Consider the following 12015-nt stretch of genomic DNA (forward strand, 5'->3'; position numbering starts at 1 on the left):
GGAAATCCTTCAGAGGGGTGAACCCTCGGAAAGCGCCTCTCACTTCTGAAGTCCGAGGTTCCCACCTGCTTCAAAAGGGCTTCAATTATATCAGTGCCCAAGAAGAGTAAGGTGACGTGCCTCAATGATTATCGACCAGTGGCACTAACGCCTGTGGTAATGAAGTGCTTTGAGAGGTTGATCATGGCACAAATCAACTCCTACGTTGACAAAAACCTGGACCCACTGCAGTTCGCGTACCGCCACAACAGATCAACGGTAGATGTGATCTCGCTGGCCCTCCACTCCGCTCTGGACCACTTGGACAACAAAAACTCATATGTCAGGCTGTTGTTCATTGATTACAGCTCGGCATTTAATACAATCATCCCCTCCAAGCTGGTTACCAAACTCGGAGAACTGGGTCTCTGCGCATCCCTCTGCAATTGAATCCTCGACTTCCTCATTCACAGACCACAGTCTGTTCTAATTGGTGGAAATGTGCCAGACTCGATAACAATCAGCACGGGAGCACCTCAAGGCTGCGTGCTCAGCCCCCTGCTGTACTCACTTTATACTCATGACTGCGTAGCCGGTCATAGTGCGAACTCCATCATCAAGTTCGCAGACGACACCACTGTTGTGGGATGTATCACTGATGGGGATGAGTCAGAGTATAGAAGAGAGATCGAGCAACTGTCCATATGGTGCCAACACAGTAACCTGGCTCTCAACATCAGCAAAACCAAGGAACTGATTGTGGACTTTGGTAGGAGTAGGATGGGGACCCACAGTCCCGTTTATATCAACGGGTTGATGGTTGAAAGGGTCAAGAGCTTCAAATTCCTGGGCGTGCACATCTCTGAAGATCTTTCCCGGTCCGAGAACACTGATGCAATTATTAAGAAAGCACATCAGCGCCTCTACTTCTTGAGAAGATTACGGAGAGTCGGTTTGTCAATGAGGACTCTCTCTAACTTCTACAGGTGCACAGTAGAGAGCATGCTGACCGGTTGCATCGTGGCTTGGTTCGGCAACTTGAGTGCCCTGGAGAGGAAAAGACTACAAAAAGTAGTAAACACTGCCCAGTCCATCATCGGCTCTGACCTCCCTTCCATCGAGGGGATCTATCGCAGTCGCTGCCTCAAAAATGCTGGCAGTATCATCAAGGACCCACACCATCCTGGCCACACACTCATCTCCCTGCGACCTTCAGGTAGAAGTTACAGGAGCCTGAAGACTGCAACGACCAGGTTCAGGGATAGCTACTTCCCCACAGCCATCAGGCTATTAAACCTGGCTCGGACAAAACTCTGAACATTAGTAGCCCATTATCTGTTATTTGCACTTCATCAGTTTATTTATTCATGTGTGTATATACGTATATAAGGGTATATGGACACACTGATCTGTTTTATCGTCAATGCCTACTATGTTCTGTTGTGTTGAAGCAAGCAAGAATTTGATTGTCCTATCAGGGACACATGACAATAAACTATCTTGAATCTTGAATCATGTTATTTCCATTGCTATCTAAATGTTTCTCGAAGGGCCGAATGGCCTACTCCTGCACCTAATTTCTATGTTTCAATGTTTTCTATGTTTACTGCCTAATAGATACAAATTATTTCAGTTCCGCTGTGAGATTTTCAATTTTAATTTAATTTCACAGGGAGAGCTCAGCCTATCCCAGTAATCCTTAGGCATGACACAATGGGGAAAGAGAGAATGAAAATGCAGGTATGTTACATGTTAACTGGTTTTATAATTTTTACAATTTCATATAATATTTTTCATAATAATAACAAACTAATAAAATAAATCTTTCATAGCTGGTAAAAATAAGCAGTTTTTGGAATTAAATATTCCACCACAAAGTTTTATTTTGTGACGATGGATATTTTTTCATATTCAGTATATTGATGATCTATTTGAAATAGTTGTTTATACATGTATCTCTGATATTCTGCAAGGGTGCTGTTCTTTTATATGTTTATGCCAAGTATTTCCACCTCTTAACGTACTATTATTTATAGTGTAATGTAGAACTAGTGAGTGGAATATTGTTGTGTCAATTGTCATGTGTTATTTCATGTGTCTCAAGACAAGATGCTATAAAGTTCCTTTATTCATTTTCCTCCACCAGAGTGGCAATAATTCCCTGTTAGATCATTTAATGGAACTTTCAAACTGATTTCTTGCATCTGACACTTGCGTGAAATAGAAAGGCCGTGGTAAATGTGCCTGCGATGCATTTACCAGCTATTGTTACTTACTTGTGTTGGTTATATGATGGACTGAGGTTTAAATCACAGTTACTTCAGTATTTCACTTTAGAATTTCACTTAACTTGTTTGGTACGACACATCAGTGAACAGATTTAGAGCGATAAGATGTTTGTTTTTGTGAGTCCCCACATTTCAGCATTCCAATTTTGTCTGAACAGAATGCAAGATATTTCTGGTAACATGCATGATGAGAGGTAATCTAAACTAAGTGGTGCAATTTTAAAGAAAGTCCAAAACAAAAAGACAGAACAATACAGATATCAGTATTATGGCTGAGTTTTTGAGTGAGTGGGACTAGGGTTGGGTAGAAGAATGGTCTACAAACCTCACAAAAAAATAATAGGCACCCATTGGACCTATTGGGATTCATTTTCCTCTGAAGAAGTGTGTGCAGTAATGGAGGAATTTATTCACTTTGGGATCTGGACACAGATGAGCGTGGTAGATAGGGACTGATATTTTCTCCTTATCAAAGAAAAAATGAAAGACCACACTATCCTGGTTTACATGATAGAGGAATTGGACGTTCATGGCAAAAAAGTAATGGTTAGGATAAGAAAATTGGAGGTTAAAGAAGATGATATTGCAAGGATCATGTACAGCTAGGTTTTGTATTCTTCGTAGACTTTGAAATTGTACTCATACTTCAGAACATTCAAATAAAACAACAAAAAAGTGATACTAATACCTACTCTCGGGGACCTCAGTGAATAATTCTCTCCATTCGGAAAAATATCCATTCACTACTACTCTCTGTCTACAATTTCTCATGCAATTATGCATTCATTTTACCACTGATCATTTTGTACAACATGCTTCTGTTCTCTCATCAACCCCCAACTATTTATCTTGCTACCTGCCCTCTCTTACATGCTTCTTTTACTACCCATCTCCTCTAGGAATAATTTACAATAACCTAATTAACCTCTCAATTGGCAAATCTTTGGGGTGCTTCTGTTTCCAAGTTAGCATGCTATGGGATTCCATAAATTCCCTTTGAAATGCATATTCAACATCTATTGCTCCTCGTTCAAACGCTTTGTTAGTTTATCAAATAATTCAATTGGGTTAGTCAGATATCATGGGCTTCGACAAATGAGGTCTGGATCTTGCTTTTTAACCAATGTGAGGGTAAAGTGAGAATTAATTATGCCAATGAATCTATGAAGTATTTGGGTATATGTAGTTTGTTATGACTGATTGTGACAAATAAAATCCATTTCATCCAGCCATTTTGAAACATGGGAGCAATAATTGCTTTACGTGTATTTTTGTGTATTTTAACCGTAACAATGTTTTATTAATGTATGAAATAGGTTTTCACTAAATATCAATAAGCACATATTTTATTAAGATGATTCTGCATTGACTTCCTATATTTTTTCCAGTTGTTTAAATTTCATGATCTGGTGAGAATTTTATGGAAAATAAATCCTGCTAATTATTCCAGGAGATCACATCTAGAGGTGGCCCTTTAACTGTGATCTTAGTTTGTATGGGGAGTTTGCAATGTTCTTCCTATGATCACCTGCGTTTCCACCAACACCACAAAGACTTACTGATTGAGAGGTTAAGTAGATTATTGTAAATTACTCCTGAAGGAGATGGGTAGTAAAAGAAGCAGTATATAAATTTTGGACACGTAAGAGAGGGCAGGTTGCAAGTTAATTAGTTGGGGAATGGAGTTGATGAAAGCTGGCATAGGCTCAAATGGCAAAGTAAGCCCATATTTCAAAGTGGCATGAAAATATGGAATCTCTCAGATACGTCCTTATCTCCACGGCCCATGGAATTAGATTTTCTGAGAAAAAAATAGTGAAATTAGGTTCTATAAATTTTATTGGGAAAGAAAATGAAAGGGTGGATGTAGAGTTATATTCATTGAGTAAACACAGAAAATGTAGAAGAACCTAAGGCTACATGACCTTTCCACGCACTTTTCATCACATTTTACATACATTATGCACTGAGTGCATAAAAGTGAATCCAGAGCAATGTTTATGTCTGAAGGATCATGGTAAAGAGGGATCTCTGAATTTCAGTTAGGCCATGATTTGGGGGCCAGTTGGGGGCCAGATGAGGTTTCAATTATGTGTTCATTTGGATTAGGGCCAGACCTGTAGAAAGGAAGAGTGGCCAGAACTTACTTATGACAGTTGGAAGAGAAAAATAAATCGAAAAGAAATAAATATTCAGCCCGTGTACTTGCCCTAATATTCTGGAAAATCACAGTTGATTTTCAAACTCAAAAGCATTTGCCTGTCACCTATCTTTTGATTCCTTCAATATTCAAAAACCTATTGATTTCCGTTTTGAATGACTGAGAGCTCATTGCAGCTCTTTACGAGTAGATTTCCCAAATATACTTATTTCTTTGAGACTGTGGTGCTTATTTCTAGAACTCTTCACCAGGGGAATTGTCTTGCACCCATTTACCCTGACCGGCCATATAAGAATTTTGAATATTTCCATGTAGTTACCATTCATTATTTTTCTTTAATCTGTCTTCATGTGAAAGAACTGCTATCCCAGAACTGGCCTCATGAGACTTCATTGCACTTTATGGCACGCATATCCATTTTTTTGGTAAGAAGATCAAAATGGTACTGCAGATTGGTTATTTCCTACTAACCAATTGTAGTGCTTGTTAGTAGTTGCTCCACCTACTTTGTGATTTATATTACCAGGAGCTTGCTTATGTAGTTCAGTCTGAGTAGCTGTTAGGTACTGTAACATCCTGCAGACTAATGCTGTAAGTGGACTTTAATAAATAAGTGTTGTATTTTGACAAGTGTACGACTCCAACATCATTACATGGTGTCAGAAGTGGGATGCGAACCCACGCCACCAATTGGAGATATATCACCAGCAGCCCTGAGTTTCTGCAGTCCAACCGACTCACTGAATGAGCCGTCCAAAGAGCAAAACAACTAATGGAGCGTTCTTACCTTGCTAATTCTGACGTCGACCTGGACCTGCTCAATATAAGGAACATTGCCAGGGATCCTATGTGTCTATGTTTCTGTCCTATACTGGGTGCCCCAGCCCAACGACTGATGTCTGGCCAAACCCGTGCTGCCCTGCCTGTACCCCAGCAGCGTTTTCAGCCACAGATTCGTTCTCCGGCCGCGGTCCAGAAACAACTACAATTCAAGCACGATGCACAAAAACGTTTTTTTTACAAGTCCAGTAAGCCACTTAAACCTCTCTCCAGTGGACAGGTTATTCGCCTCCAGACCAACAAGGGCTATGGCCGTCTGGGTCACATCCATAGCGCTGCCAAAGAACCACGCTCCTACCTGGTTAGCGCGGATGGGGCCATTTACAGACGCAACCGTCAACATCTCCTTCCAGTGAAGGAACCGCATCCTGCGTCTCCGTATCCAGAGGTCTTGCGTTTTGTATACCCTCCCACTACCGGGCCGACTGCTCCACTGCCAGAGATTGCGCCCTCCCCACAGTGTTCAGCGCCTAGCTCGCCTATTTCACCACCTCCAACTGGCAGGTCCCCGATCACATCCCCGGTTCCCTCCCCAGTCACTTCACCCGTGAAAGGAAGAGATGTCGATTCGTACCGCACACATGTCGGACGGGTCAGCAGGCCATCGGTTATATACGGCGATTTTATGTAACTATCTGTACTTCCCCCATATACGTAATTAGCGTTTCGGCTACTATATTGTTTAGCCACTATGTATCCACGTATCTATGCTTTATTTTGTTTCTACAAGGAAAGATGTAGATTGGTTATTTCCTACTAACCAATTGTAGTGCTTGTTAGTAGTTGCTCCTCCTAATATGTGATTTATATTACCAGGAGCTTGTTTACATAGTTCAGTCTGAGTAGCTGTTAGGTACTGTAACGCCCTGCAGGCAAATGCTGTAAGTGGAATTTAATAAATAAGTGTTGTATTTCGACTCCACTCATTACAGGGTACATAACACTCCTCCCATATATAATTGTGTTAAGATACTTTCACTCCCACCTCAGGTCCCCATGAACATTAACTATTCCCAATTAGTTAACAATGAAACCATTTATTAAAGTAGATAATCTTGCACAATTCCACATTGTTCTCCACCTGCTATGTTGTTGCCCACTCACTTAGTTTGAAGTCACTTTGTATTCTCATCATAAATCACATTCCATCTTAGTTATAGTCAATTGCAGTATTAGAAATGTTACAATTTGTCCTATTGGTCAAATTGTTGAGACAGATTATGAATATTTGAGGCCCAACCACTGATTTCTGTCTCACCCAGCTGGACAGATCTTGCTACTACAAAAGGCCTGTTTATTGGTAATCTTAATATGATTCTCACCCGTTCTCAATCATGCTCATATATTAATCCTAATTCTATATGCTCTAACCTTGTTCATTAATCTCCTGTGGGATCTTATCAAAATTCTTTTGAAAATCTAAATGTACCACATCCGTTAGTTCTTACTTACCAGGCACGTGCCGTGAGTAATTACTCAGGGTAGGCAGCCAGTCGGCTTTAAAAAAAAAATTTAAACCGCGCATGCGCAGATTGTTCTCTCCGTAAAAATAAAAAATAAAAATGAAAACAGTAACAATTCAATTTGCCCAAGGCTTCCAACATCCTTTATTCTGAATTACTGAATGGGTGGGGGGGGGGGGGGGGGGGGGGGGGGGGGGGGGGGGGTAGGGTGATGGCAGGTGGAGAGATGGTGGGAAAATCAGGAGCAAAGGGAAAAGTTGAATCAGTTGTCATCTAATTGAATGACAGCACTTGTTCAAGGGACCAAGGGAGAGTTCCTTTCACAGCATGTGGAGAGTTTGTGCCAGGGGTAAAGTTGCGGGGAGAGCAGGAATGTTGAGAAGGAGGGAGTCGGGGATAATGCCAGTAACTCCCTCACTCACTGCTGCCGCGGCGCTCCAGACATGGAGCCACCGCATTTTAGCCGGGGATATAAGCAGCTCGGGGAGCTGCGAGCGGCCGCCGGGACCCGACAGCAGAACTGGCCGCCACTTCAGCGCCTTCTGCCGGCCCGCTCACCTCTGGCAGTGCTCTCCGTCTGAACACCTCTCACCTGCCGCTCGCTCATGTCAGCCGCTTCCTGCAAATCCTTAAATTCCCACAGCCGAGTAACCTCAATCGCGCTGTTGGAATTTAAGGATTTGAGGGAAGCAGCTGACATTTGTGGAAGCGGCTCTCCAGCGAGCGGCAGGAGAGAGGTTTTCAGACGGAGAGCTGCCAGAGGTGAGTGGGGGCCGGCAAAAGGCGCTGAGGTGGCGGCCGGTTCCGCTGTCCGGCCCGGCGGCCGCTCGCAGCCACCCGAGCTACTTCTCCACCCCCCCCCCCCCCCCCGGCCACAATGCGGTGACTCCATACAAGGAGCGTCGCAAGTGGGTTACTGGTATGATCCAGATCCCCTCCTTCACAACGCTCCTACCCTCCCCGCAACTTTACTCCGGGCCAGACTCCCCAAACGCTGTGAAAGGAGCTCTCCCCCCATCCCCACACCCCAGGAAATACGGTATTTAAAAACATGACCATAAATGTACTTACCACATCATTGGTACACGAGCTCCATCCTTCTCTCTCTGTTTCCTAAGATACACTTAAAATAATGACAATCCATATTTGAAAACCCCGCCAAGAAACAAGCGCTGCGCATGCGCAGTAGGCTGCTGCGCCTGCCCAGTGCTGCAAAGGCAGAATTTCAGCTGCCTTCAGTCCTGCTTGAAATTGACGGCTTCCAGCAGCACTGACGGCACGTGGGCTGCACAGACCTTCAAGGATTACAAGTGCTGCAGATGAAAGGCACGGAGAATTATGCCTACCTAAGAGATCGATCTCTTAGATAGGCATAATTCTCCCATGCCTCTACTATTTACATTTAGTAATTACCATGTTATTATTTTAGTCAGGGTAGGCAGTGCCAACCTTGCCTACACTGACGCACGTGCCTGCTACTTACCAATGCAACTACATGATTTTCAAAAAACTAGATAGCTCAGACATAAGGGCTTGTCATACAGTGCATTCAGAAAGTATTCAGACCCCTTCACTTTTTCCACATTTTGTTACGTTACAGCCTTATTCTAAAATGGATTAAATTCATTTTTTTTATCATCAATCTACACACAATACCCCACAATAAAAAAGTGAAAACAGGTGTTTAGAAATTTTTGCAAAATAATTAAAAATAAATAACTGAAATATCACATTTGCATAAGTATTCAGACCCTTTACTCAGTACTTTATTGAGGCACCTTTGGCAGTGATTACAACCTCAAGTCTTCTTGGGTATCACGCTACAAGCTTGGCACACCTGTATTTGGGTAATTTATCCCATTCTTCTCTGCAGATCCTCTCAAGCTCTGTCAGGTTGGATGGGGAGTGTCGATGCACAGCTATTTTCAGATCCCTCCAGAGATGTTCGATCGGGTTCAAGTCCGGGCTCTGGCCGGGCCACTTACGGACATTCACAGACTTGTCACAAAGCCACTCTTGCGTTGTCTTGGACGTGAGCTTTAGGTCATTGTCCTGTTGGAAGGTGAACCTCCACCCCAGTCTGAGGTCCTGAACGCTCTGGAGCAGGTTTTCATCAAAGATCTCTCTATACTTTGCTCCATTCATCTTTACCTCGATCCTGACTGGTCTCCCTGTTCCTACCGCTGAAAAACATCCCTACAGCATGATGCTGCCACCACAATGCTTCACCGTAGATATGGTATTGGCCAGGTGATGAGCGGTGCCTGGTTTCCTCCAGACGTGACACTTGGCATTCAGGCCAAAGAGTTCAATCTTGGTTTCATCAGGCCAGGGAATCTTGTTTAGGTGCCTTTTGGCAAAATCCAAGCGGGCTGTCATGTGCCTGTAACTGAGGAGTGGCTTCTGTCTGGCCACTCTACAATAAAGGCCTGATTGGTGGAGTGCTGCAGATATAGTTGTCCTTCTGGAAGTTTCTCCCATCTCCACAGAGGAACTCTGGAGCTCTGTCAGAGTGACCATCGGGTTCTTGGTCACCTCCCTGAATATGTTAGTAAGTCTCTATCCTAAGGCCCTTCTCCCCCGATTGCTCAGTTTGGCCAGGCTCTATGAAGAGTCCTGGTGGTTTCAAAGTTCTATTTAAGAATGACGGAGGCCACTGTGCTCTTCGGGACCTGCAATGCTCCAAAAAATGTTTTCCCTAGATCTGTGTCTCAACACAATCCTGTCTCGGAGGTCTACAGACAATTGCTTCGTCTTCATGGCTTGTTTTTTGCTCTGACATGCACTGTCAACAGCGGGACCTTATATAGACAGGTGTGTGCCTTTCCAAATCATGTACAATCAATTTAATTTACCACTTGTGGACTCCTATCAAGTTGTAGAAACATCTCAAGGATAATCAATGGAAACACGATGCACCAAAGCTCAATTTAGAGAGTCACAGCAAAGGGTCTGAATACTTATGTAAATGTGATATTTCAGTTATTTATTTTAAATTATTTTGCAATAATTACTAAACACCTGTTTTTGCTTTTATATTATGAGGTATTGTGCGTAGATTGATGATAAAAAAAAATGACTGTAACCAATTTTAGAATAAAGCTGTAATGTAACAAAATGTGGAAAAAGTGAAGGGGTCTGAATACTTTCTCAATGCACTGTACTTGGGCGTTATTTGCACATCACGCAGGTGGCGCGCAAAGATTTTGTGAATCCCAAAATCCTGGGGCGCCGCACGCGACCGCGTGTCACTACTTATGTCACCACAAACCATGCGAGTGTAATGCACGCCATGCGTGCATCATGACGTGCGCATCGTGTGTCGTGACGTATAAATTATGTCACGTAAATGACGCGCAAATGACGCCCAAGCGGGGCAGGCCCAATAATCACTCTTTCACCAGTCAGCGCTAATTCTACTCAATCATATTATTATTTAATGAGTGCATTGATAGTGCTTGGATAGAGTCAATTTAGAGAGGATGTTTCCACTAGTGGGAGAGTCTAGGACCAGAGATCATAGCCTCAGAATTAAAGGACGTTCTTTTAGGAAAGAGATTAAGATGAATTTCTTTGGTCAGAAGGTGGTGAATCTGGAATTCTTTGCCACAGAAGGCTGTGGAGGCAAAGTCAGTGGATATATGTAAGGCAGTGATAGATAGATTCTTGATTAGTATGGGTGTCAGAGGATTAGTATGGGTGTCAGTGGAGAAGGCAGGAGAATGAAGGGAGAGATAGATCAGCCATGATTGAATGGCAGAGTAGACAATGGTCCATATGGCCGTATTCTACTCCTATCACTTATGATCATCAAATTTCTTTTGAAAATCTAAAAATACCACATCCATTAGTTCCTGCTTACCTACTATACTACATGATATTCAAAAAACTAGATAGCTCGGACATAATCACTCTTTCATTAATCAATGAACAGATCTGCAGAATCTGTTCCAAAAACTATAGAATTTTGGAAGATAATAACCAGGACATAGGAAACTCCATTGCCCCTCTTTCAAAACTCTGACGTGTTGGCCATCGGTTCCTTGGAATTTACGGAAAAAAACCTTTCTTGAATTTTGTCATTGGTGTTAGCTGTTGAAGTATTTTGTTTGTGTTGAGTAGAAATATTTGTTTTGGTATAGAAAACAATTTATACAAATATTGTTACTAAATCTAAATTTTATTTTGAATATTAGATTAGATTCAACCACAATCCTTGATGTATTTTCAATTTAAAACCAATTTTCATCAGAAATGTAACATCATTGAGTTCCAGGATACTCTGTCTAAATATTAATCCTTTTGCAGTGCATCTAAAATGAATGTTTCCAAACTAATCTTCCAACTCATCCATAATCTATTTATTTGCAAATTTATTGGCCAAACCTATAAAAAGAACTTGGCCATTATTCAACTCTACTTAATTGATTAACATAAGACCAATACATTTCTGCTGATCTTTTATTCAATAAAATAGTTTGTCCAAGATAAAGCAAGTGGCAGCCTCGCCAACAGTCTGTCTGCCCTTTCTTCTGTTTTTGTTATTTTAAGTACGTGTTAAAGAGTATGTTTAAGCGTTCCTGGGTTTGTTTTATGTGGGGTAAGGGGGGGCTGGGCGAAACTTTTTTCTATCTCTTACCTCGACGGAGATGCAATTTTTTTCCCGTATTGTATCTCCGTCCCCACTGTGGCCTAACGTCGTGGAGTTGCGTGGCTTTTCCTGGACACCAACCCGGCGTTTCAACCGCGGGCAGGGTGCGGACATACCATCATGGAGCTTGCGATCCCTTTGCCGGGTATCGACTATGGAGAGCTCCAACCGCAGGCCTCTGGACTTTAACATCGTGGAGCCCGCAGTCCCTGGTTAGAGACGGATTTGGGAGCTCCAAGCCGCGGAGAGATTCAACCATCCCAACTCGGGAGTCTCGGTCACCCCGACGTGAGGGGTTCTGATTGCCGGTTGCGGGAGCTTAGATTGCACCGACTGCGGATGGTTCGACAGCCCCGACTGCGGGAGAATAAAGAGGGAGAAGATTGGACTTTATTTCCTTCCATCACAGTGAGGAATGTGGGGAGCCGTTGTGGTGGATGTTTATGTTAACTTTTATTTTATGTGGTTGTGTGTCTTGTTGCATTTCACTTAGTATGGCTGCACAGCAACTCAAATTTCACTGTACCTTAATTGGTACATGTGACAATAAATTGACCTTGAAATCTTGAATTTGTATTATTTGCTCAAAATTAAAGCCTGGAACAAAGTACAAACTATTCTCCAGTTAACGTG

This window comes from Amblyraja radiata, chromosome 2 (genome assembly GCF_010909765.2).
Source record: "Amblyraja radiata isolate CabotCenter1 chromosome 2, sAmbRad1.1.pri, whole genome shotgun sequence".
Taxonomy (NCBI): domain Eukaryota; kingdom Metazoa; phylum Chordata; class Chondrichthyes; order Rajiformes; family Rajidae; genus Amblyraja; species Amblyraja radiata.